Genomic DNA, 24,852 nt, shown 5'->3' with positions numbered 1-24,852 from the left:
TGTTGGATCCCTTGCTCGAGTGTCTTCCACTGCATTCTATGATGATACTCCTGCATTCTTTCTTTGTGAATGAACCTTTCTCTCACACTCGTTAAGAGCCGCTCCCAGAGAGAAAGGGGCCCTGGCTCCCTCACAAATATCTGGTCCACACCTGGGTCCTGGGTCAATGATCCCAGATACCTTGCCTCACCACTATCCAGTTGCACACTTGTGCCCATAAGGTCCCAAACCCGAAGCAGCCAGGTGGTATAAGGCTCACGCCCCCTTCGCACAATGTCGTTTCGCATAGCACGGAGACTGTCGTACGACAGGGACTCAGTGATGATTTCTGGCTCTGGCTCTCCTGCTGGTTGTGAGGGCCCTGGTTGCCCATCATCATTAACTGGTCGTACTGATTTGGTCTTACACTTCCTCCTTTGCACAGGGGCGACTGCTGCTGGCTGTGGTTGTCCTTGTGGTTCAGCTGAAGCCTGGACGGTTGTAACATCCGTGGGTTCTACTGCTGCACCATCGGACTCACCCTCTTTGGGGCAGGGAGAGGGTTTTTCACTAGCTGAGGAGGTGTATTCCCTTAGCAATTGGCATATCTCCTGGCGCACCTGGCCCATCTCCTGGCACATCTCCTTGCGCACCTGGCCCATCTCCTGGCACATCTCCTGGCGCACCTGGCCCATCTCCTGGCATATCCCCTGGCGCACCTGACCCATCTCTTGGCACATCTCTTGCATCCCTTTTGCCAGTACCCCCACCCAGTTTGGGTAGTCCATTTCTGAGGTGGACTGTTGGGCGGTATTAGTCTGTGGGGCGGGGTCTCTAGTGTCTGGGGCTGCGTCAGGCTCTGGGGCAGGATAGGGCTCTGGGGTAGGATCTCTAGTGTCTGGGGCCATGTCAGGTTCTGGGGCAGGATCAGGCTCTGGGGTAGGAACTCTACTCTCTGGGGCCATGTCAGGTTCTGGGGCAGGATCTCTAGTCTCTGGGGCTGGTGTCCGGGTAGATATCCAAGCCAATCTCAACTTATCCTTGAATGCTAAATAGAGTAGGCCTATCAGCAGCAGATGGTTAGTATTCAGAGGGAATTTAAACCCTTCGAAAATTGATGGGGTGGGCCCGAAAAACTGGTTGAGGGGTTGGGGGAAAACTTGCCCTGGTGTCATTTCCTCACAGAAGGTACCATTGTTAACATAACCCCAAAAACATGTGCTCAGTGTGTGACAGCCGTTTATCCATGTACCCACATTCCAGAGGAAGCTAAAAACCCACGAATTCCTCACCTTCTCGACCCATAATGCAAGCTGCATAACAGCAATGGTAGCCTTAGTCAGAGGACCCATATTCAAGTAAGGAGCTGCAAAGGGGAAGAATATAGCTACGGCCACATGCCACCCGAACCAGGGTAAACTAGACCACATAGTGCTGCCTAAAAAGGTTCCTATATCTGGCACACAAAATAAAGTTATCCAAGAACTGTTATTCCTTTTTTTCACCTCTCTCTCTTAATGCCCTCAGGCCCCACGTTGGGCGCCAAGATCTGTCTCGGTTTTGAAAGACAGGTGTCTGCTAAGGAAGGCAGAAGCCCCCCTTGAAGTGGCAGATATAACCCCTTTTCCCTCCAAGTTATTATATTTTGAAATCAAGGGCCTTTAGGCAAAGATGTGGGAAATAGGAATAACAGTTCTTTACTATATAAATATATATATGTATATGTATATAACCAGTCAAACAAAACAACAACAACTATGGCAGTAACAGCACACACAAACCCAGTCCCAGCCTTCTCGGCTGTCAGGCCCTTTCCCCTCAGGTGCAGTTCCGCTCGCAGCCGGCAGGGGCGCTGGCGGCTCCCGGTGAGCAGGGCAGGTGCGATGGTTCCCCCGCGGCTGCAGGGGGCGCTCCGGAGCGAGCTCGGGAAACACGCGGCACCCGTGCCCTGGGATCCCGGGAAGGGAAGGAACAAAGGCTTCACAAACCCCTGGGCAGCTGATCCCGGACTTTCAGGAACAGCAGGCTGGAGCGGCAGGATAGAGCGGCAGGATAGAGCGGCAGGCTGGAGCGGCAGGGACGAACGCAAATCCCGGGTGGCAGGCGAGATGTATCCAGATGGGAGAACCCCACGGATGCCCAGGCAGGCAGGGCGAGCAGGGCTACAGCGTAGCGAAAGCTCGAAGCAGCAGCAGCGGGGCAGGGCAGCCACAGCTCGGCCTCCAGCAGGGCAGGGAAAGCGGCTTTTGGGGTCCCGGCGTTGTTTCCAGCAGGAAGAGAAGAACGGCCAAAAAGCAAGAAGCAGCAGCTCCTTTCTCTGCAGCTTCTCTCTCTGGACACTCAGAGCGACCTGCCCCCACACCCAGGTGTAGACAAAAGGGGTAGCCAGGCCCACCCCACTCCCTTTTTTGTCTTTCTTAAGTACAGCTATTTGTCCCCTAGCAACATGCATATGGGAGAAAATTCCTTTAACAGAAAAAAAACTAAGACTAAACTAAAACCCCAACACCAGGTCACATTACTTAAGTCTGAGCCAAAAGTTTATGAGATTGGCCCTTATGTAGTGAAGAACACAGGCCAGCAATTACTGCTGTTTAATCCAGAATGGTCTCTTAAGCGTGTAGAACTACTAATGCAAATTAACATCTCTGAAATCCAACCAGCCTGCTCCCCTTTAATTCAAACATCCCTTGAAGGATGGACGGCCTGGCTGCAGAAGCAAACACCCCTCAAAGGCAGAATGCGAAGAGACCTGACTGGCATGCTGAGAACAGGACTGGGAATCATAAATGGGATTGATTCAGAGATACTGATGAACAAACTGGCCACAGCGACCAGTGATCTGACCAAATTAAAACAGCCCCTGCAATCCTCCCTCTTAGCATTAAGCAACAGCCAGTGGCAAGTCTCAAAAATACTCCCAGACCTAGCAAAACTCAGCAACCTGGACCACGAACTGATATTAAACACACTTGGCACAGCTCAAGACAATGTCTCATTAGCCCTTAGCTGCATACAAGCTCAATTATGGATGCAGTCCACAGCTTCCTTAATCATAAGAGAAGGTAATGAAGGTGTATTTCCTATTGAAATCCGAGAGGCTGTTTGGAACAATGCTACTAAATTAGAAAGAAAGCTCCAATCCTGGTGGACCTTGGTAAATTTCACCTATGACCCAATGACTAACATAGCTACTGCCTTCGTGCTTACGATACAAAATGCCACAGTTTATGTAATTCATCCTATTGTTGCATTGGGACTAAACCATAAAGGGACAGTTTTTTACCCCTCTGAACATAGAGTATGAGCTCGGATGGTAGGAGAAAAATGGCAAACAGTGAATTTAGAATCTTGCATCACACGGGAACAACAAGGATTTATCTGTGAAAGTAATACACTTGATGCCAGAGACATATGTCTTGATGCAGAACAAGGCATTTGTCACTTTGAGATCCACCCAGACACTTCACCAAAAACTGTACTTGTATATATTGGTCAAGACTGTGTATGCTTAAGAACTATCTGCACTTCTATAATAATAGATGACAATGTTATTAATGTAACTGCCATGAATCACTCTAATTTTTGTATTTGTAATTTTGCCAAGATTGTTGGGTGTGACTTTTCGTATTTAGCACCAGTTGTGTCTCATCAATTAATAAGGTCTAACTACACCCTTTTACCATAAATTGCTACCCGCACCTATTAAAATGGACCTAACATTAGTAAAGCAATTAGTGAAACATCAGGACCTAATGGAGATTTTGAGAGAAATCCAAAGAAATGGGGAAAAGACCTTAATCACCGTCCATTATGACACACAAGAAATCAGCAGAATCTTGCAAAGAGTAAAGCAAGACGTAAGCCATAACTGGTAGGACTCGCTTTTCGGGTGGTCACCTACCGCAACAGGCATCCTAAATACGTTATGTCACCCCATCATTGTCTTACTAACCTTGGTTTGTGTCTGCCTCGTTCTGTCTATCACGTTACTAATTTGGAACTATAGAACACTCAAAAGGTTATCAGTTCTAACTACTCTGTCAAACGCACACGGAAAAACATTAAGGGATGCCTACCAAAAAATTCATTAGAAAAAGAATTTAAGTATTAGTAAAAGAATTTACTAACTTTTTAGAAAAGGGGGGACTGAATCAGGGGGATGGGAAGCAGGAGAATTAGTTTGTTAGGAACAATGCATCTAGCTTACTCAGCATACCAGAGCAGGAAGAAAAGATAAGGGACCACTGATAAGACCAGGGGGAGTCTCAGACAGACATCCTGCCTCATCCCAAAACTAGCTCAAACCAGTCTCGAAGCTTAAACCCAGGCCAGGAGTACAAGAGAGCATGCGTAGGGAAGAAAGGTGAAAAGTTCAGGATGAAGAAGACTCCTGACTTCATCAAAAAGACCCTCGGAAGACCCCTACCAAAGCCACCAAACCACACTGCGCAAGCGCAACGCGGATGTAAATGACTTTTGGGTTCATTATAATACGAAGCGGGGCTGGGCGGGGCTAGGTGATGAATATGTATAAGCGTGTTGTGAAACTTAATGAATATGCAACTTGTAACCCGATAAATACCGAGCTGAATGCAGCTGTCGGCACGCATGGCTTTGGAGGAGTGATCCCCCGTGCGTCCCAGCTGGAAATAAACATACCTACTTTACTACTTCTTCAGTAGTGGAGTTCTGTCCGCTCTTCAGATATAAATAACAAGACAAACAACAACAGCAAAAACGCAAAAAAACCCCCAACCCAATAACACTCTCTTTTGGGTTCTTAGGAACCAAATTGCGACCTTTTGCGAGATCCCATTGGCTAGGTAAGGTTTCTGCGGTCGCTTATTTTAGTCCGGTGTGGTGTGGAGGGGGCACTTGCTTTTGAAGTGGTTTCTCAGAGTTTTCTTCTTTCATCGGCTTTTGCAGCTCGCCCCAGCCCAGCTGGGGGCGTGGGGGGGGGGGGGGGGGGGGGAGGAGGCGGGGCGTACGTGTGTGTGCGCGCCACCGGTTAAGTTTGTTTGGTGGGGAGGGGCGAATGGCTCTCCAGAGGGTTTCGTATTTAGCACGCGCGGGTTTTGATTGTTGTATTCGCCTGGAGAAGCACAGGTGCCGGCTTAGTCCGGGCAGTGTTTTCGGAGGGGCCGGGTTCGGTGCACGCACCATTGTGGAAAAGGGGGGAGGGGCACCCAGTACCTCCTATATTGTAGGGAACATGGGCTGTGTTCTATCTGTGGAAATAGATGTCCCAGACGTCGGCATGTTGGAGCGGGGCAGTCCGGAGGGAGGCTCGGCTTCTTTGGCTAGCGAAGGGATTTTTTGAAATTTTATCAGTGTGAAAAACAAGGTTCACTCTTTATAAAATTTTAAAAAAGTTTAATAAAAGGGACAATTAGGAGACAATAGCAAAAAGGGTAGTACGGCCGGGTGCTTTGGCAGAGATCCAAAGGCACACCTCTACATCCAAAAGATCGTCTTTAAAAGTACATCTCTTATTGCATATTCATCACAATCATGCATGATTCATAAATTCTTTGGAGTTTCTGTGTATCATCCCATCAGCCTTATCTTCCTCCTTGGCTCCATTCCGTCTCTGCTCCCTCCATAAATTCTTCCCTCTCTGGTTTCTGGTTTTAGTTCTTCTCTGATAAGATACTCCAGGAATGTGAAGACTTTCTCTGCCTATCTTTTCTAAATTGACTACATACACAATAGCCATTCTATATCATGTATTACATTACAGAACCTAGATAAAGTTTTTCTAACATCAAGTAACATGCAAAAAGCCAACATCATAATACATTCATAACATCAGGATTTCAGCGTGCAAACGGCCCCTGCCGCCGCGGCTGACGTCACGGGGCGGTGCTGTGAGCCAGGATGCCGCAGCCCCCGTGACGGAAGTGGGGGGACAGGCGCTCTGAGAGTGACGGCTGAAGTGGCCCCTGCTGTCGCCCTGGTAACTGCCGGGGAATGGGGCGGAGAAGGAAAAACCTGCACAACACTGGCACCAGGACCCGGCCCAGGGCCACCGGGCCAGCCGCCGCCGCGCAGCCACGGCTCGGCCCGCATACTACCCCCAGGGCCCGCCCGCACAGCCGTTGCCGGAGCCGAGAATGTGGGACCTGCAGGCGGTGATGTAACCTCCATAGGTGGCGCTGCTTCTGCAGCTGCCGCCGGGGGAGGGAGTGGGGGCGGGGCTGCGCCCCTCGAAGGGACCTGAAAGGAATGAGGGACTTGTATTTACAAACAAGCTGTGGGCCTGCTGGTAGATAAAACTAGCACTGAGAGATAAAAGAAACAGTGGGAAAGATTCCAGTGATTGATGAATGGAAAGAAAGAGATTTGTCTTTACAAACAAACTATAGGTCTGCTGATAAATGAAATTGGATATTGAGAGATGAAAGAAACAATGGGAAGAACCATAAATTCTATAAGAATTAAAATAAAGGGGGGGTTATACATTAGAAGGGAGTCATAGGTATTAGGCATTTCGGGAAGTCTGTACCTCTCAAGTACCTCAGCCAATGGGGAAAGAGAGGGAAATGCAGTTGAGAAATTAGGATAAATAGGAAGCTGCAGCCTCTAACAATTTGAGAGACCCCAGGGGAAATGCCCCATATTCGAATAAAGTAACAGGACTCCTCTGTCTCTTTTTTGGACATAAACCTCTGGTGTTTGTGGATTAATTTTCCTGACAATTTGGGGGCTCTTGTCTGGGATATTTCCACCATCTGGGGCGGAGCTGAAGGCACACCTCACCCAGTTTTGGTGATCAGCTCCCCTTGATGGCGGCTGGCACTAGGTGATTGATTGGGTTCCCAAGACTGTCCAGGAGACAGATGAGTGGTGGACCAGGGGGGTCCGTCAAGAGTCCACAGGGAAGGACCACTGAAAATCTCACCGGTGAGTATAATGGGATCTTCTGGGAGCAAACCTGGGAGGGCACCCATGGAGGGTAGCACAGGTAAAGCCGGGAAGGGGCCCCGGCAAAAGGGATGATGATCCCAAAATATCTCTGAAGAATCCCTTGGAAGAATGTGGAGTTGGTTTACACATTCTCCCAGAGGTAATTAAGGACACAGATGCCCAGAAGGGGCAATAAGGGGAAGTGGAGAAGGGGTCTCGACAATCCACCCCTGGGGGGGGGAAATAAGGAGAGTTGAGAAGGGCTCTCGACAACAGAAGACGGACAAAGTGTTAATACATTGGGAAAAAAAAATAGTTGAAGGGGAGTGTAGACAAATATGGTTGAGGCAAGGAGCAGCAGGACCGAGTGCGGAGCTGCAGGACCGGGAGCATGAGCTGGGGGCCTGTTGGGGGCTGTGGGGCAGCCGGGGCTCAGCGCCAGGCAGTGCCTGACCCTGCCGCCCCTGGGCAGGAGCGGCAGGGCCGCCGGCCCCTATGAGTCTGTGGAACGCCCCAGCTGGCTGTGGTGCTGCCGGCCGTGCCCGCTGGGAGCGCCGGGGGGGTGAGGAGCCATTTGGACACTGTGGCAGGACAGAGACTGGCTCTGGTATATACGATGTGTGATAAAGAGAGTGAGCACAAAGGAGGGAAAAAAGGGGTTACAGCCTGTCATTGAGTCCCTGCTAAAGGCAGGTCTTTTGGAGCCATGTATATCTCCCTATAACACTCCTATCCTGTCTGTTAAGAAACCAGATGGAACCTACAGAATGGTGCAGGATTTAAGAATAATAAACGAAATTGTCAAACCAAGGCATCCCATGGTTCCAGATCCCTATACCATCCTGAATCAGATTCCTTCTTCACATCAGTATTATTCAGTACTGGATTTGAAGGATGCTTCCTGGAGATGTCTGATTACAGAGGACAGTTGTTGGAATTGTAAAAAGAAGAGAAGCCCGGGGACTCCAGCAGGGGAAGGAAACTTGCAGTCCAAACCAATATGGTTGATAAGAGCAAGACTCCGTTTATTAGCAATCCAGAGGCACTTATATAGCATACCAGCTTGTTAACTCTTAAGTGGCTTAAAGCTTATCAAAGCACATTTCTACTTCTACATAATTGGACTTACATTGGCAAGCTTCTACAGTTATGTTATGATTAAAAGAATTCAGAGTTTATCTCCCTTCTCTCTCGGTCTTATCTACACAGCTGTACCTTCTCAAAACTCCCTTCTTGTTCCCAGCTTGGTTCTCACAGAGATTTTTCTCATGGAGAGTTTTTCTCACACACAGGCCTTCTGCTTGCAGGCTCTTGCTGCAGTTCTTTTATTGATCCCATAATTCTATGAATGATCCATGTCCCTGATCCTTTAATAATTCCCAACAGACAGTAAACAGTATTTTGCCTTTAAGTGGGAACAGGAGGAAGAAGGGAAAATGGTGAAACTGAATCAGAGGGATGGGGAAGCAGAGGTTAAATGATTTACTAAGAATTGGTTTGTTAGAAGCAATGCATATAGCTTGCTCAGCACTTATTGTGCATACCAAAGCAGGAAGAGAAGATAAGAGACTACTGATAAGGCAAAGGAATCTTGACCAGAGATCCTGTTTTTAACCTAAAACTAACTCAAACCAGTCTTGAAGTTTGGATCTGGGCCAGGGGCATAAAGAGCATGCGCAGGGAGGAAAGGTGAAAAGTTCAGGATGAGGAAGACTCCTTATTTCATCTGAGGAAGACTCTTATTTCATCTCGGAGACCCCTGCCCACGACCACCAGACAACACTGCGCAAGCGCAACGTGGATGTAAATGACTTTGGGGTTCATTATAATACGAGGCGAGGCTAGGCGGGGCTAGGTGATGAATATGTATAGGCGTATTGGGAAACTTAATGAATATGGAACTTGTAACCCGATAAATACCAAGCTGAATGCAGCTGTCAGCACACATGGCTTTGGAGGAATTATCCCACTTGCGTCCTAGCGCTGGAATAAACATACCTACTTTACTACTTATTTTAGTAGTGGAGTCTTTTCCGCTCAACAAAACAACAATTGACCTGGACAGTCCTCCTGCAGGGATATACAGAGTCACTGGTTTGGTTTGGGCAAGCCTTGCAGAAAATATTAAGAGAGTTTACTCCACCCTCAGGAGTTAGGTTGTTGCAGTATGTGGATGATTTGCTTTTATCAGGGGAACAGGAAAAGGTGCTTGAAGAGGCTACTGTGAAGCTGCTTAATTTTCTTGATAAAAAGGGACTTAGAGTGTCTGAAAAGAAGGCACAGTTGGTAGAGAAAAAGGTTAAATATTTGGGACACATTTTGACTGGAGGTTTAGGGTGTATTGATCCAGAAAGAATACAAGGAATTTTACAAGTACCATTACCCCAGACAAAAAAAAAAAAAAAAAAAAAAAAAAAAAAAAAAGGAGCTACAACAGTTTGTCAGGGTTTGTGGGGTACTGCAGAGCATGGATTGAGGATTTCTCTGTTTTGGCCAGACCTTTATATGACTTTTTAACCCAAGACAGTCCTAATGTCCTGGTATGGACACCAGAAGGAGAGCAAAGCTTTAGAAAATCAAAAGACAAATTGGTTAATACCCCAGTCTTAGCCCTTCCAGACTCAGAAAAGGAATTTGAGCTGTATGTGGATGTTAAACAGGACCATGCTAAAGGAATTTTGGTACAAGAGCATGGGGGAACACAGCAGCCAGTTGCTTGTTTTTCTAAGCTGTTAGACCTGGTGGCCAGAGGCTGGCCCCATTGTCTGCAGAACTGTGCAGGCACGGCTCTGATGGTAACCGAGGCCTGAAAACTGACAAGGGAGGGGGAGTATCTGATTGTTAAAGTTTCGCATCAGGTTAAAGCTTTGTTAACTGAGAGAGCCTCTAAGTGGATGACCAGTGCTCGGTTATTACAGTATGAATCTTGTTTAATGGAACAGGAAGATTTAGAATTGAAAATTGGGGAAGGGTTTAACCCAGCCTCCTGTCTGAACAGCCCTGAAGAAGGTGGCTGGGAAGAAACCCATGACTGCATCCAGGTGATAGATCCCCAGACCCGGGCTAGGGAAGATTTATTAGACACTCCCTGGCCTGAGGGAGAAAATGTGTTTATTGATGGGTCTTCAAGGGTGGTAGAAGAGAAGCGAGTTACAGGATACAACTATGTTGGAGAAAAAAGGGTCTGTGAACTACGGTGGGGGGAGAAATTGCAGTCCAAAACCAATGTGGTTGATAAGAGCAAGCTCCGTTTATTAGCAATCCAAAGGCACTTATATAGTATACCAGCTTGTTAAATCTTAAGTGGCTTAAAACTTATCAAAGCGAATTTCTGCTTCTACATAATTGGACTTACATTGGCAAGCTTCTACAGTTATGTTATGATTAAAAGAATTCAGAGTTCACCCTCCTCCCTCCGGGTCTTATCTCCACAGCTGTACCTTCTCAAAACTCCCTTCTTGTTCCCAGCCCTGTTTTTCACACAGGGATTTTCTCATGGAGAGTTTTTCTCACACAGGCCTTTTGCTTGCAGGCTCTTGCTACAGTTCTTTTATTGATCCCATAATTCTATGAATGATCCATGTCCCTGATCCTTTAATAATTTCCCAACACAACTACTCTATCGTTAATGGACGGGAATTAAAGGAAAGGGGGAGGTTATCGCCCACATGGTCAGTTCAGACAGTGAAGCTGTGTGCACTTGTGAGAGTCTGTGAATTATATCAGGACAAGATAGTGAATGTTTTTACTGATTCTAAATATGCATATGGGGTGATACATGCATTTGGGAAGCTATGGGAAGAAAGAGGTTTATTAACCTGCAGGGGAAAAACATTAGCTCATGAGAACTTAATCTCTAACCTGTTGGAGGTGGTGAATTTACCAAAGAGGGTGGCAATTATACACGTCAGGGGACATCAGGCAGGGTGCTCAGAGGAAGCAGTAGGTAACCGACTGGCTGATGAAGAGGCTCAGAAAGCTGCATTGTTGTCAGAAATCGCTGAGATCCTCCCCTTGCTCCCAGTAACTCCACTGCTGCCAGGAAAACCGTCTTTTCCACCAGAGGAGCTTGAGATAACTAAAAAGAGTGGGGCAGAGGAAAGGGGATAATTGGTTTACAAGGGATGGTAAACAGTGGGTACCAAAAGCTCTGGCTTTACAGTTATTAAAACAACTTCATGAAGAGAGTCATTGGGGTTCCTGAGGACTGGCAGAAGCCTTCCTCAAAATGTATGCTGCTGTGGGTCTTTTTACTCTGGCAAAGCGAGCTATCAAAGGTTGTTTGATTTGTGCTAAAACCAATAACAAGGTTACAAAGAAAATTGCCAGGGGAGGGAGGCTATAGGAGAAGTGTCTACAAAGGATGTCTGAACTTCAGGCGGCTCTCGAAAAAGCTGTTTATTGCACAGGCAAAGTTACAGCATTTCAGGCAGTGGGTATCCAGAGTCAGCCCTACAGTTGTCAGCTACAGCTGGTAGGCATACCTGAAGTTGCTTTCTGTTCAAGTTACAAAGCATTATATACTTTTCTTTGCTGAGTATCTTAATACATGACAACCAATAAGCACCATACACAATTCCTTTACATTTGCCTATAGCCTAACTCCTACCATTACCATATTGTAGTCATTATTATCCAATCACAAGAGTATGTTACAATTTAAGCTTGCAGTGGAAAATTCTCAGACCTCTCTTCTTCTTGCTACATCGACATTTCTTGTTTGCCTGCGATAGCTCTCTATTTGGTAAAAAACATGTTTTTTATTTACTCATGCTCTTCTTGAGACTCATTTACTTGGTGAAAAACATGTCTTTGTAGTCATATACCTTTGCCCTAATCATAAAAATCTCCTTCCAACTCATCTCCAACCTTTGCCTTCTCAGTTATTCAGTGCTCAGTATTTCAGCAAAACATCTTTTACTCTATATCAAAACTTGCTTTCATTTCTATCTCATTCTCAGTTTCTACATTCAGAGATCTTTCTGCTAAGCCTACATACCTGTGAAACTTTCTTACCAAACTTTCATCCTCTCCAACAGGAGGCCTTGGGCTGTACATCCCTTCCAGAGATGCCAGGTGGATTTTACCAAAATGGCCCGGGTGGGAAGGTTTAAATATCTTCTGGTAATAGTATGTCAGCTAACAAATTGGCCAGGAGCATTTCCAGATGTTTCAGCAACTACATGATCAGTTATTAAAGTATTTTTGGAACAAATAATTCCAAGATATGGGATTGTGGAAGCAATAGACTCAGATAGGGGAACTCATTTTACAGGAAAAATTCTTCAAGGGGTTATGACTGCTTTAGGAATACAATGGACCCTCCATATCCCCGGCACTCCCAGAGCTCGGGCCGGGTTGAAAAGGTGAATGGAGAAATAAAGAAACACCTCCTGAAGCTGGTGATAGAAACTAAGATGCCATGGGTACGGCTCTTGCCACTAGCTTTAGCAAGAATAAGGGCAAGACCCAGAGGAGACATTCAATTATCTCCCTTGGAATTGATGTTTGGAATTCCTTACCCTTGTAATTCTCAACCTAGTGGGGGGTGGAGATAAGTGATGTATATTTAAAATGATATGTGGCCCGGATACTGTTTCTTGTGAAATCTCTTTGACAGGAAGCTCAGCTGCCACAGACCCTGCTTTTGGACTTTGGAGTGAAAAAAAGCACCACTGGTGGCAAAGTGGCGTGGACCTTTCCAAGTGTTACTGACCACAGAAACAGCCATCAAGACGGCTGAACACAGGTGGACCCATCATACACAGGTCAAGGTCTCTGAGGCCCCGGATATTTGGACATCTCAGCTGAAGGAAAAGGAGGGGAGGCCACGACTGACACTCCGCAGGAGTGGACCGGAGCAGCAGCCAGTGTGTCGACATTGGGGAAGCCTCGTGTGCCTACCCACAGACTGACTGCTGAAATAGTCTGTGTGGGCATCCCTCCTCTCGGATCTCCAGTCACTTGGGGAGCCAATCCTCGCTGTCATTGTTTTCTTTATGTTAAACTGTTTCTGTGCCTTCACTCGCCACAGGTAGTACGGAAGACAACGTGAAAGTGAAAATTAGGTTAGGAGATTAGATTACACCATTAGAATGTTTCTCTTCATAATCTTACCTTTATATTGTCAGTTAGGTTGGGGCCAAAAGTGGGAGAATAATTTTTTTAGCCTTAGGAGAAGAAGTAGCAAAAACCTTTAACCTTAGCAATTGTTGGGTCTGTGGAGGGCCAGGAAGATCTGAAAACTGGCCATGGGTGGCCAGCCCAGTCGAACCTAAATGGTGGGTCAGAACTCTGAGTGAAGCCCATAATAGAATGGGATTTTGGGGTGAAGAAGGAAGTCCATGGCTACTTCATTCTTCTGAAAGAGGCATTTATTGTCTAAATAGAACAAGAGGTGTATATGTGTGAAAAAGTGTTTGTGACTGGACTTTATCTTTGGGTTTATCTATTAGCAGAAGAAGGGGGAGTGTGTAGAAAAATAAATGACTCAAACTACTGTTTGCAAATAGATGACAATGGAAAAGTGGTGAAACAAATAACAAAAGGAATAAAAAAGTTAACACATGTACTAGTCCAAATGTGGATAAGATGGGAATGGGACATGTTTTCGTGGTTACCTGGTGGACTATGGGTTAAACAAATGCTTTTTTTTCTCTTATGTGCTGTAGCAACTCTAATCTTTTTACCATGTATGATCCCTTGCTTAGTGCAACTTATTCAACATGTGATCAAAGGGATGCAGGTAGTAGCCATGCTTACAGATCCAGAGATGGCTACAAAAGGACAGAAAATGATGTCACTGCAAATAATTGCAAAACCAAAAAAGACCCAAGAACAAAAAATTAAGTCAATGATAACTAAAGATTGTAAAGACAATTATTAAAAAAATAAAAGAGGAGGGATTGAAAGGAATGAGGGACTTGTATTTACAAACAAGCTGTGGGCCTGCTGGTAGGTAAAACTAGTACTGAGAGATAAAAGAAACAATGGGAAGGATTCCACTGATTGATGAATGGAAAGAATGAGATTTGTCTTTACAAAAAAACTATAGGTCTGCTGATAAATGAAATTGGATATTGAGAGATGAAAGAAACAATGGGAAGAACCATAAATTCTATAAGAATTAAAATAAAGGGGGGGTTATACATTAGAAGGGAGTCTTAGGCATTTTGGGAAGTCTGTACCTCTCAAGTACCTCAGCCAATGGGGAAAGAGAGAGGGAAATGCAGTTGGGAAATTAGGATAAATAGGAAGCTGCAGCCTCTAACAATTTGAGAGACCCCAGGGGAAATGCCCCATATTCGAATGAAGTAACAGGACTCCTCTGTCTCTTTTTTGGACATAAACCTCTGGTGTTTGTGGATGAATTTTCCTGACAGTCTGATGTAACCCTTGTGGGCGGCAGGCAGCTCCCGCAATGGACAGCACTGTCACGGTTTCCATAGTAATGAGTTCTGTTTTGGATGGAAATGGAAGCGGCCACAGGCGGCAGAAAGGGGTAGGCACAGGCGGAGTGGGGCGCACAGCACCTGTGGCGCTGGGAGTGTCCCCGGGCAGGTGTTTCCCCACTGCACGTCTGGCCCCGCGCTGTGTCCCCGCACAGCACTTCTGGGCCTGCACTCGGAAGCGCTTTACCCTGCAGGGAGCGTTGGGCGCTGGGCAGTGGGCGCTCCTCATCTGCGCTGCCAGGCTCTGGTCTGAGCAGCCATTCCTGCCCTGCCGCGTGTGTGGTCTGTGGGAATGGGGCTAGGCTATCTGCCACTCTCCTCTCTGCTACCCAAGAGGGAAAGGCGAGGTCCAGCTATGGGCCCCTTGCCTGGTCTGGCAGGATCAATGTGACTTTTGCAAGACACATGGGGTCCAAAGTGGAAGAAGCCGCATTTCAGGCTCCCTTGAAACAGGCTACAGGCAAACAGAGCCCTGTTTTAAGGAACACCTTGGAAGGGAAACTGAGTGAAAACACTGTAAAAATGGTTAGTGCCACAGGGGTAAGTGAGATGAGACCTTTCTTCCAACCTTTGAAATTTGAATTGGGAAAACACTGGGTGATTCATCAGTTTCTCTATTTGCCAAATTCTCCTAAGAAGAATCTATCAAAATTTTGCAAAGGGGGAAGAATAGCAGATAATTTAAGATGGTTCACTGTATTAAATTCTAAAAATACCTTCTCCTGCATTCCTGTGAATATAAAAGGCCAAGAACTCTTTGCTGCTAAATGGAAGAATCCTGAAACAGGGAGAAAGAGCCAGCTCACCTGGACAATCTTACTTCAGAGTTTAAAAAACAGCCTAACTATATTCAGAAACCAGCTGACAAAGGAACTGGAGAACTGGAGAAGGCAGCAGCTGAGAATTGCTGCATTCAACCAGCAGCCAAGAATTCCTGCATCCAACAATTGCATCCAACTCACTGTAAGTTTGTTCTGTGAACATTGTCAACATGTACCCTATGCCATGTTGCTGGAACAGGGTAATGCTATTCTGAAAATGTTTGCTGACAATCCTGGCATGTCTCTGTTCCCAATACTAACTGATAATGTATCTGAGTATGACTGCTTACAGACCATTGAAGAGGCCTATTCCAGCAGACCAGACCTGAAGGACGTGCCTCCAGAAGATCCAGATTGGGAATTGTATACAGATGAGAGCAGCTTCGTGCGAGATGGCAAACAGATGACAAGTGATGCAGTGACAACCACAGACAAGGCCAAGCAAAGGCCTTGTCATCGGATGTATCATCACAGAGAACTGAACTGATTGCATCAATGAGAGCTCTGGAACTGAGCAAAGGAAAGAAGGTAAAAATATGGACTAATTCTGAATATGCATTTAATGTTGTGTATGTCCGTGGAGTCATCTAGAAGGAAAGAGGACTGCTGACTGTTCAAACATGCTGAACAGATTCATGTGCTGCTACAGAGTATTTGGAAGTCTAGAGAAGTAGCTTTTATGCATTGCAAAGCTCATCAAAATGGGAAAACAACTCCCAAATTAGGAAATTATTTTGCTGATGAAATAGTAAAAGGGGCTGCAGGAAAAGGCATCTTAACAGTAGTGCCACAGAAGGAAATTGATCTATCAAGGTTTACTGTGGTAGTGCAAGTGTCTCCAGCCACTCTGTCTCCTGAGGAGAACTCAGACAACCAGCTGTGGTGGTCAGCAACCCAAGTTTAGCATGTAACTTTACAATAATGATAAGAACCCATGAGTCCCTTGTTCTGTCTTTTGCATGTTTTCTCTCAATTGGTTAATGTTTTCCCCTCCCTGTTTTATGTATGAAGTTATGTATATTCATTTCCCTTCTTTAATATGTATCAGTTCTAGAAAGTTCTTTGTTTCTCGACGCCCCATTGGATCCTTCCCTAAGTCCCTCCTATGTGTTCTTCCCATTGGTTCCCTTGCTGTCAACCCCGCCTACTTGCCCCTATCCCATTGGCTGTGATCCCTTTCCCCGCCTATTCTGTACCCAGTATAAGATCCCTGGACCCTCCTACCAATTGGCCTCTTTGTCCCTGTCATTTCACCAGAATAAACCTGCCTGGAAGACATATGGAGAGTCCCCTCTCTTTCTTCTTTGCCTTCGCCTGCGTGCCTGCTTAACAGCGACAGGAAGGTACAGCCCCTTTTGGGTGATGAGCTCTACCCCTTTTTATTGTGTGTTGGGCACTGAGTGCCACCTTCCAGAGGGGTTTCAGCATTGACCTCCAGGCTTCTTTGTGTCAGCACGCAAGGAGTAAACCCCCTTCTGCCAACTCCCAGTGGCTGCAAAATCCCTCAAGTGGTGCCCGAGCAGAGCAGGGACTTCTCAAGGGGAAGATACCGTTGTACCTAAGGCGGCTCTCAGTCATCGAGGGATCTCATGCCTCGGGACAGCCATACCTCCTGCTGCAGCACACTGTGTTTTAGCAGTGGTGCTCCGGGAGGAGACCAAACCTCAACTCAAGGACCGGTCATACGGCGAAGGACTCCAGCAGCAATTTTTCGTTCCCGGGACCTATCTTTTCTTGTGGTGAGTTTCTGCAAATTTTTTGTGGGGTCCTCGGGGTGGTTTCTTTTTAAGTTTTACATTTTGCTGCTGCTGGGGGTGAAGCCTGGTGCAGTTTTTGTGTTTCAGCGCGGAGCGGCTCGTCGCTGTGAGCCACTGCCACCGCGAGCCGCTGGCGCACTCTGGCAGACTGCCACGTGTGTGCCGCCTGGCTCCGCGGCGTGCACCAGCACTGCCCGGCCCCAACGCCGCCTTTTGCTGGCCGCGCTGCGTGCGAGTCACCCGGCCTCGGCGCCACGGCAAGGACCAACGCTCACTGGCGCCACCTGGTCTCGCCACGCGCGGTCCCACCACACGCTCCCAGCCGCACGCTTTGCTTTTGAAAAATGGGCTCTAAGCTCTCACTGCACCAGAGGGAGGTTTATGTCCAAGTTGGGGACTCCCTAAAGGAGGGTGGGATGAAGTTTTCAAAGGTGTTGTTAAAAATGTTTGTTAGATGTCTCTTTGTTTATTTCCCCCAGGTGTCCCCAGGGTCAGCCCACCAGCTTGCCTTTTGGGACAATGTAGGATTTAAGTTAACTGCCCTGAGGCAACCAGGGGACACCTCTGTTGCTCAGTTTTTTCCTTTGTTAGTTTTAATTTATGCTGCCGTTAAGAAAAAAAGGGGGAATGAAAGTAAGACCCAGACCCAAGTTAAGGTTGTTTGCTCTTCCCCTCAGTCCTTTTCCCCTACCTTCTTCTCCTAACCCTCTTCCCTCATTGCTGGAGAGGCTTGGAGGTGCAGAAAGCTGCCAAGCGCAGGGCTGCCACTGTCTCCCTGGCACTCCAAGCTCTCCCCAGCTCCCCTGCCGTGGGGATACCGGCCATGCCCTCACGGACCTTTCCCATTCCCCATTTCCTGCTCCCTCTTTCCCGGTTAAGTCTCCCAAGTTGATTCCACGTAATGGTGGGCATCCACAAAATGGTGGATGCCACATGGTACCCCCCCCCCAACTCCTTCTTCTTCCCAGAATCCTTTTCGTTCCCCCAACCCCTTCCTCCCACTCCCAGATATCCCTGTGGCCTCGGGCCCCTCCCCTGCATTGAGCCCCTCCCCTTGCATCAGGACCTCCCACACCTTGGACCCGCCTCCTTATACCACACGTTCCACCTGTGGCCACTCCCATCAGGCCTCACTTCCTGGTTCCCATGCCCCTCCTTCCTGTGACTCCTCCCACAGCCTAGCATCCGGTTCCCATGGCCTGACTTCTGGTTCCCACGGGCCTGCATCCGGTCCTAACACCCATGCCGGATGCGGCCTGCATAACACCGGGGACATAGAAGCAGCGGCCACTCCGTTCGCTGCGCTGGTTCACATCAGCCGGATAGGGATTAATCCCCAATGGGAAGTCTTCTCCTATCAGAATATCAAGGAGTTGTGCAAAGCCCAAAAAGAGTTTGGGAGAGAGAGCACTTATTTTAAAAGCCTCCTTCAGGCAACCTTTGCTACGAATATGTTAGTACCTCACGACATTAAGACCATCTTGTCGTGCCTCCTCCTCCCCACAGAACTTACACTGTGGGAGAGAGAGTGGAAATGGTTGCTTGAAGGCCTCCTCCCAGCTCTTAATGAAAATTATGCTGAGGTGATGTCATGGGTTAGCAAGCATAGTCCCGGAAGAGATGTTCTTGCAAAGAGTTGCTTACAGCTTCCTCTGTGACTTGACAGAACCTATCAGATGGCCAATTTGAATATGGACAATTTTTTAAGCCACTTAAAGTTGTGACCGCCTCTGTGATCCACACTTAAGAATAGAAACCCTGAGGCAGAGGCTCTCTGTCTCGTTTCCGGTGCTGGGACAGGTGGCTGCGGGCCCCATGCGGGGGCCAGCAGGCCCGGCCCAGGCCCTGCTCGGGCTGGGCCGGGCCAGGACAAAGCCATCCTGGAGCCGATGGGCCCTGTTCCACCCGCGGAACCGCCCCCAGAAGGGCTGTGGGCAGCCGGAGCGGCTCGGCTCCCCTCCCCCTCCACTGCAGCCAAGAGTCAGCTAAAGCTGCACCGCTGTCTGGCAGAGGTCATGTGACCAACAGTGATAAGCAACATTCCAGCTGCAAGACCTAGGTGAGATTAACCCTTTTAGTGCTGTGAAGAGCTGAAAACCTGAGGGAAGAGAAAGAGGAGATGCTTAAAGCTGAAATTCTGTTGTGAAGCTATGATATATCAGAGTACCGGTTGTAATTTCATGAAGGCATGGGGGGTTGTATTGGGTTGACCCTGAGTTGATGGACAGTCTTTAAGACCAATTACGCTTCTCACAATTTACATATTTAAACCGCACAGAAAGGCAGGACTTCCCCTTTTTGTCGGAGCTCGCTTGCTGGGAGGTGGGGGGGGCTCCGAGCCTCCCGGCCCCACCGGGCCGGGCCGGGGCCACTGCCCCTTTTCCCCTTTCCCAACACTGCGGCACGGACCCTGGGTGACTGGGGGGACTGCCTCAAAGCCGCAGGCAGCTAAAACCAGCCATGGACTGCTCACAGCTGGACCCATCTAGCACGGCTTCTGGGGACCAGCGGGTCCCTCTCCTCTCCATGCGGAGCCGGCGGAGTCAACAGGAGCCGGCAGAGCCTCCTGTCTGCAGCCAGCACACTTCGTGCTGAACTGAAGAAGACACCACGCAGCCAGCAGCACAAAGGGAGCGAGGCTTTCCTCACCGTAAAGCCTGAACAAGAACACCCTTCAACATGGCGGCTTCAGAGTCAGAGAGAAAGAGAAGTGAGTCACGTGGGACAGAGCTGAGCATGGCGACGGGAGAAAAGAGGGCGGTGCCGCGATTCTGGCGCACAGCTGTATTGGGTTGACCCTGAGTTGATGGACAGTCTTTAAGGCCAATTACGCTTCTCACAATTTACATATTTAAACCGCACAGAAAGGTGGGACTTGCCCTTTTGGTCGGAGCTCGCTTGCTGGGAGGTGGGGGCAGCTCCGAGCCTCCCGGCCCCGCCGGGCCGGGCCGGGGCCACTGCCCCTTTCCCCCTTTCCCAATGCTGCGGCACGGACCCTGGGTGGCTGGGGGGGGGACTGCCTCAGAGCCACAGGCAGCTAAAACCAGCCATGGACTGCTCACAGCTAAACCCATCCAGAGCGGCTTCTGGGGACCGGCGGGTCCCTCTCCTCTCCATGCGGAGCCGGCGGAGTCAACGGGAGCCGGCAGAGCCTCCTGTCTGCAGCCAGCACACTTTGTGCTGAACTGAAGAAGACACCACGCAGCCAGCAGCACAAAGGGAGCGAGGCTTTCCCCACCGTAAAGCCCGAACAAGAACACCCTTCAACATGGCGGCGTCAGAGTCAGAGAGAAAGAGAAGTGAGCCATGTGGGACGGAGCTGGAAATGGCGACTGGGAGAAAAGAGGGCGGTGCCGCGATTCTGGCGGGCAGCTTAAAAGAAACCTTCTTGCATGCCGTGGTAAGAAACTGTAATACCACAAACTGTTTGTCTCTTTAATCCATTTGAAGAACATGGGGGGATGGAGTATCTTCGTGTGCCTGTGAAGATTGTGAAGAATGCCGATGCCAGGCTATATAGTAGTAAGAGGCTGCTAGAGACTTGTGGCGAAGAAGAGCCTTTGTGTGCAGGCCAAAAGAACTTATCCTTAAAAAGATGAATAACCCCATGTGATGGCCCATGTTTTGCAGTGTGAAGGAACTGTGAGATTTTTCATGGGAGAGATGTTCTACACACAGCAGATTGTTTGTTTCCGGGCGGATCTGCTGTTGGTAGCAGTTTGGAAACCACGTGCAACTGAAGGAAAAACCCTTTTTTCCCTTAAGCATAAGAGAGAGACTTTTCAAGAACTGGAACACTGACTAACATCCCATGTTCTGTTATCCCTTGTGTGAGCTAGGTAAAAGGAGAGAAGTGCTGGGGGGGGGGGGGGGGGAGGGGGATTTGCTTTAATTTTGTTTTGTTATTGTCTCTTTACTTTTAATTCTATTAGTAATAAAACTCTTTCATTGTACTGCAACTGTTTAAGGTTTGTGCCTGCTTTGCTTTTCTCCTAATTCTTATCTCACAGAAGGAAAATAAGTAAGTAATGAATATTTTGAACCAAAACCACTACATTTAATTGGTGTTTTCTGCCCGGTTTCGAACTCAACCCGCTACAACAGCTTAAAAGAAATCTTCTTGCATGCCATGGTAAGAAACTGTAATACCACAAACTGTTTGTCTCTTTAATCCATTTGAAGAACATGGGGGGATGGAGTATCTTCGTGTGCCTGTGAAGATTGTGAAGAATGCCTATGCCAAGCTATATAGAAGTAGTAAGAGGCTGCTAGAGACTTGTGGCGAAGAAAAAGCCTTTGTGTGCAGGCCAAAAGAACTTATCCTTAAAAAGATGAATAACCCCATGTGATGGCCCATGTTTTGTAGTGTGAAGGAACTGTGAGATTTTTCATGGGAGAGATGTTCTACACACAGCAGATTGTTTGTTTCCGGGCGGATCTGCTGTTAGTGGCAGTTTGGGAACCACGTGCAACTGAAGGAAAAACCCTTTTTTCCCTTAAGCATAAGAGAGAGACTTTTCAAGAACTGGAACACTGACTAACATCCCATGTTCTGTTATCCCTTGTGTGAGCTAGGTAAAAGGAGAGAAGTGCTGGGGGGGGGAGGGGGATTTGCTTTAATTTTGTTTTGTTATTGTCTCTTTACTTTTAATTCTATTAGTAATAAAACTCTTTCATTGTACTGCAACTGTTTAAGCTTTGTGCCTGCTTTGCTTTTCTCCTAATTCTTATCTCACAGAAGGAAAATAAGTAAGTAATGAATATTTTGAACCAAAACCAGTACATTTAATTGGTGTTTCTGCCCGGTTTCGAACTCAACCTGCTACAGGGGTGGAGCGTTCAACTTGTACTTGTGAGCAAAAGCACCTGTGCTGAGATAGGCAGATGCTGAAGCAGCTGTAATTTCATGAGAAGTTTGAACAGGGAGAGATGGAAGCGATGAGGACTTTTGCTCCAAATGGGAAAGGAGAAAATCTCAGTTCCTAGAGATGCTCCAAGAGATAGTCCTAAAGATGAAGATGCTCCCAGGGAAGGAGAAGGGCCTCTGTTCTTAGAGATGAAATGCTCCCAGAGATGGGTGAAGAGAACTTTTGTTTCTGAACTGCTCAACCTTAAAATTGTACCCCAAAAAACTTCAAGAGTGGACCCTCAAAAGCAGTTGCGGGAAAAGCTGCAAGTTGGGGGGGGGAAGGGACTCACATGCGAGCAGAGAGACTCCTCTTCCTAAATGGACTGAACAAAGTTATTTGGAAGTGGGCGGCTGTCTCGTTGTGATAATGTTTTCATAGCGTGGGCAAGAGAGACTCCTCTTCCTAAATGGACTGAACAAGGTTATTATGGAAGTGGTAAACAGACTGAACATCTCAAGGGTTGTCTTTTTACATTGTCACTTGGAGAAGGGAGAAAGGTGGGGGGAGGAGAAGTATTCTGAAGGTGTGGTATAATTTTTTTTCTTCTTTTAAGTCTGTTAATAAACTTCTTTATGTTCTCTTAAGTTGGTGCCTGCTTTGCATTTCTCCTAATTCTTATCTCACAGAAGGTAAACAGTAATGAGTATTTTGGACCAAACCACTACAGGTGACCTTTGCCCACCTGTGCGGTGATGGTGAGATGGCCAAGCCTCAAGATTAGGCCAGGCAGATTCCGGCACTGGTGCTAGCCGCTGTGAAAGGAGCCGCAGACAAGGCATGGCTTTTAATGCCTTCTGAAACCCCCAGTCCCAGCTTCATGTCAATTAAACAGGCCCCCACTGAATCGTTTATAAGTTTCGTGGAGAGGCTGAAGCTAATGGTGGAGAAACAAATTAGAGATCCAAAGGCCCAAGTTGAGTTGCTTTGCCAATTGGCTAAGACCAATGCAAATGAGGTTTGTAAGCGAATCATCTTGGGTCTCCCATTCCACCCTGCTCCCACCCTAGACCTCATGATAGAGGCCTGCACGAAGCTGGCGACATTTGATGACCATAGAAAAAAAGGGGGAATAGGAGGAGCAGAGAGAACCATGGAAGTGATGCCAACCCAAGCGATGCCAGCGCAACTACTTGGTGCGCCAAGGCAAAGCACACAAGTCATCTGCCCCAGGTGTGGAAAAAGAGGCCATGTAGCGAGGCAATGTAGGGCACCAGCCCCTATTAACCAAGCCACCAAGCCTGTTTCCGCAGACCGTCACTCCATGCAGCCACAGGGAAACTGAACGGTCAGCGCAGGATGACTTTGTGTGACGATACAAATGGAGCCATTGAGGACCGCAACAGGCTGGCCTGACCACAAACTATCACTGGACTTGACATTCCTTTGACTGCCAACCGAGGCCTGTACCTCCTGTTACCGGACTGGACACTCGTAACCGTAAGTTGCGAGCGTTACACGTTCGACATGCAACTGTTTATACATGGAACCACAACTGACACACCAAGCAGAATCAAAATCATGCCCATTCTCAACAAAGTGGACACCACAGGGGCACTGCAAATCCAGGTGAGATGCATTGCACCTCCATTCTTTATACCATTGGGTTGTGTCCTTAGCCGAGCCACCACCCTACCACAGTCCCCTCGAGGGCGCGCTTTAGGAGAAAGGTTCACGAAGGATGTCTGGACTTCAGGTGGCTCTCTTGAAAGCTGTTTCTTGCACAGGCAAAGTTACAGCATTTCAGGCAGTGGGTATCCAGAGCCAGCCCTACAGCTGTCAGCTACAGCTCGTAGGCATACCTGAAGCCGCTTTCTGTTCAAGTTACAAAGCATTATATACTTTTCTTTGCTGAGTATCTTAACACATAACAACCAATAAGCACCATACACAATACCTTTACATTCGCCTATAGCCTATCATAGCTACTACCATTACCATATTATAGTCATTATTATCCAATCACAAGAGTAAGTATGTTACATTTTAAGCTTACAATGGAAAATTCTCAGACCTTCTTGCTACATCAGCATTTCTTGTTTGCCTGTGATATCTCTATTTTTGGTAAAGACATGTTTTCTATCTACTTATGCTCTTCTTGAGAATTATTTACTTGGTGAAAAACATGTCTTTGTTTGTAGTCACATACCTTTGTCCTAGCCATAAAAATCTCCTTCCAACTCATCTCCAACCTTTGCCTTCTCAGTTATTCAGTAATCAGTGTTTCAGCAAAACATCTTTTACTCTATATCAAAACTTGCTTTCATTTCTATCTCATCCTCAGTTTCTACATTCAGAGATCTTTCTGCCAAACCTACATATCTGTGAAACTTTCTTGTTGGGTGGAGTCGCGGGAGACAAGCACTCAAGGCATGATGTTCAGCAAGTCTCGTTTATTATCATAAACTACACATACTTATAGTACTACTAATTAGCTCATACATATTGCAAAAGTCGAGCTCCTCATTGGTGGGCGCTATTCCGTGGGATCTGCAAACACGGTGGTCTTATCTTCCTCTTCCATATGGTTTCTGTCTTCTTACTTATCTGAATGCACATTCTGTTATCTATGCAACCTCTTGCTCAAGGACTCAGTGTCTGCATCTTTACTAAGCCTGCTGTGTTATCATGACCTTTGCTTTTTAGCCATTCTTCAGAAAGACTCTCAACACTTTCTTACCAAACTTTCATCCTCTCCAACATCTCCCCCTTTCTGTTGAACTAGTAAAACATTAGAAATTGTCTTATTCATTATTTTCTGCACACATTGAAGTACACAGGGTACTACTACTATAACTACAATTATCACTACTAAAATAATTAAGCTTATTTTATAAAGTTCCTTCAGCCAAGGTGCAAAGCTCCAACCATCAAACTGCCTAGCCAAGATGGTTCATCTGTTGTAATTTGGTTTGCTAAATCTCTTAAGTTTTGCAACTGCTTATGAATAGAAGCAGAATGATCAGATAAGTTCATACAACACAGTCCTTCAAAATCTTCACAGCCATGCCCATGTACTACTAAAAGA

This window comes from Coloeus monedula (assembly GCF_965178545.1).
Source record: "Coloeus monedula genome assembly, chromosome: W".
NCBI classification, from domain to species: Eukaryota; Metazoa; Chordata; class Aves; order Passeriformes; family Corvidae; genus Coloeus; species Coloeus monedula.
This window is presented reverse-complemented; position numbering follows the sequence as displayed.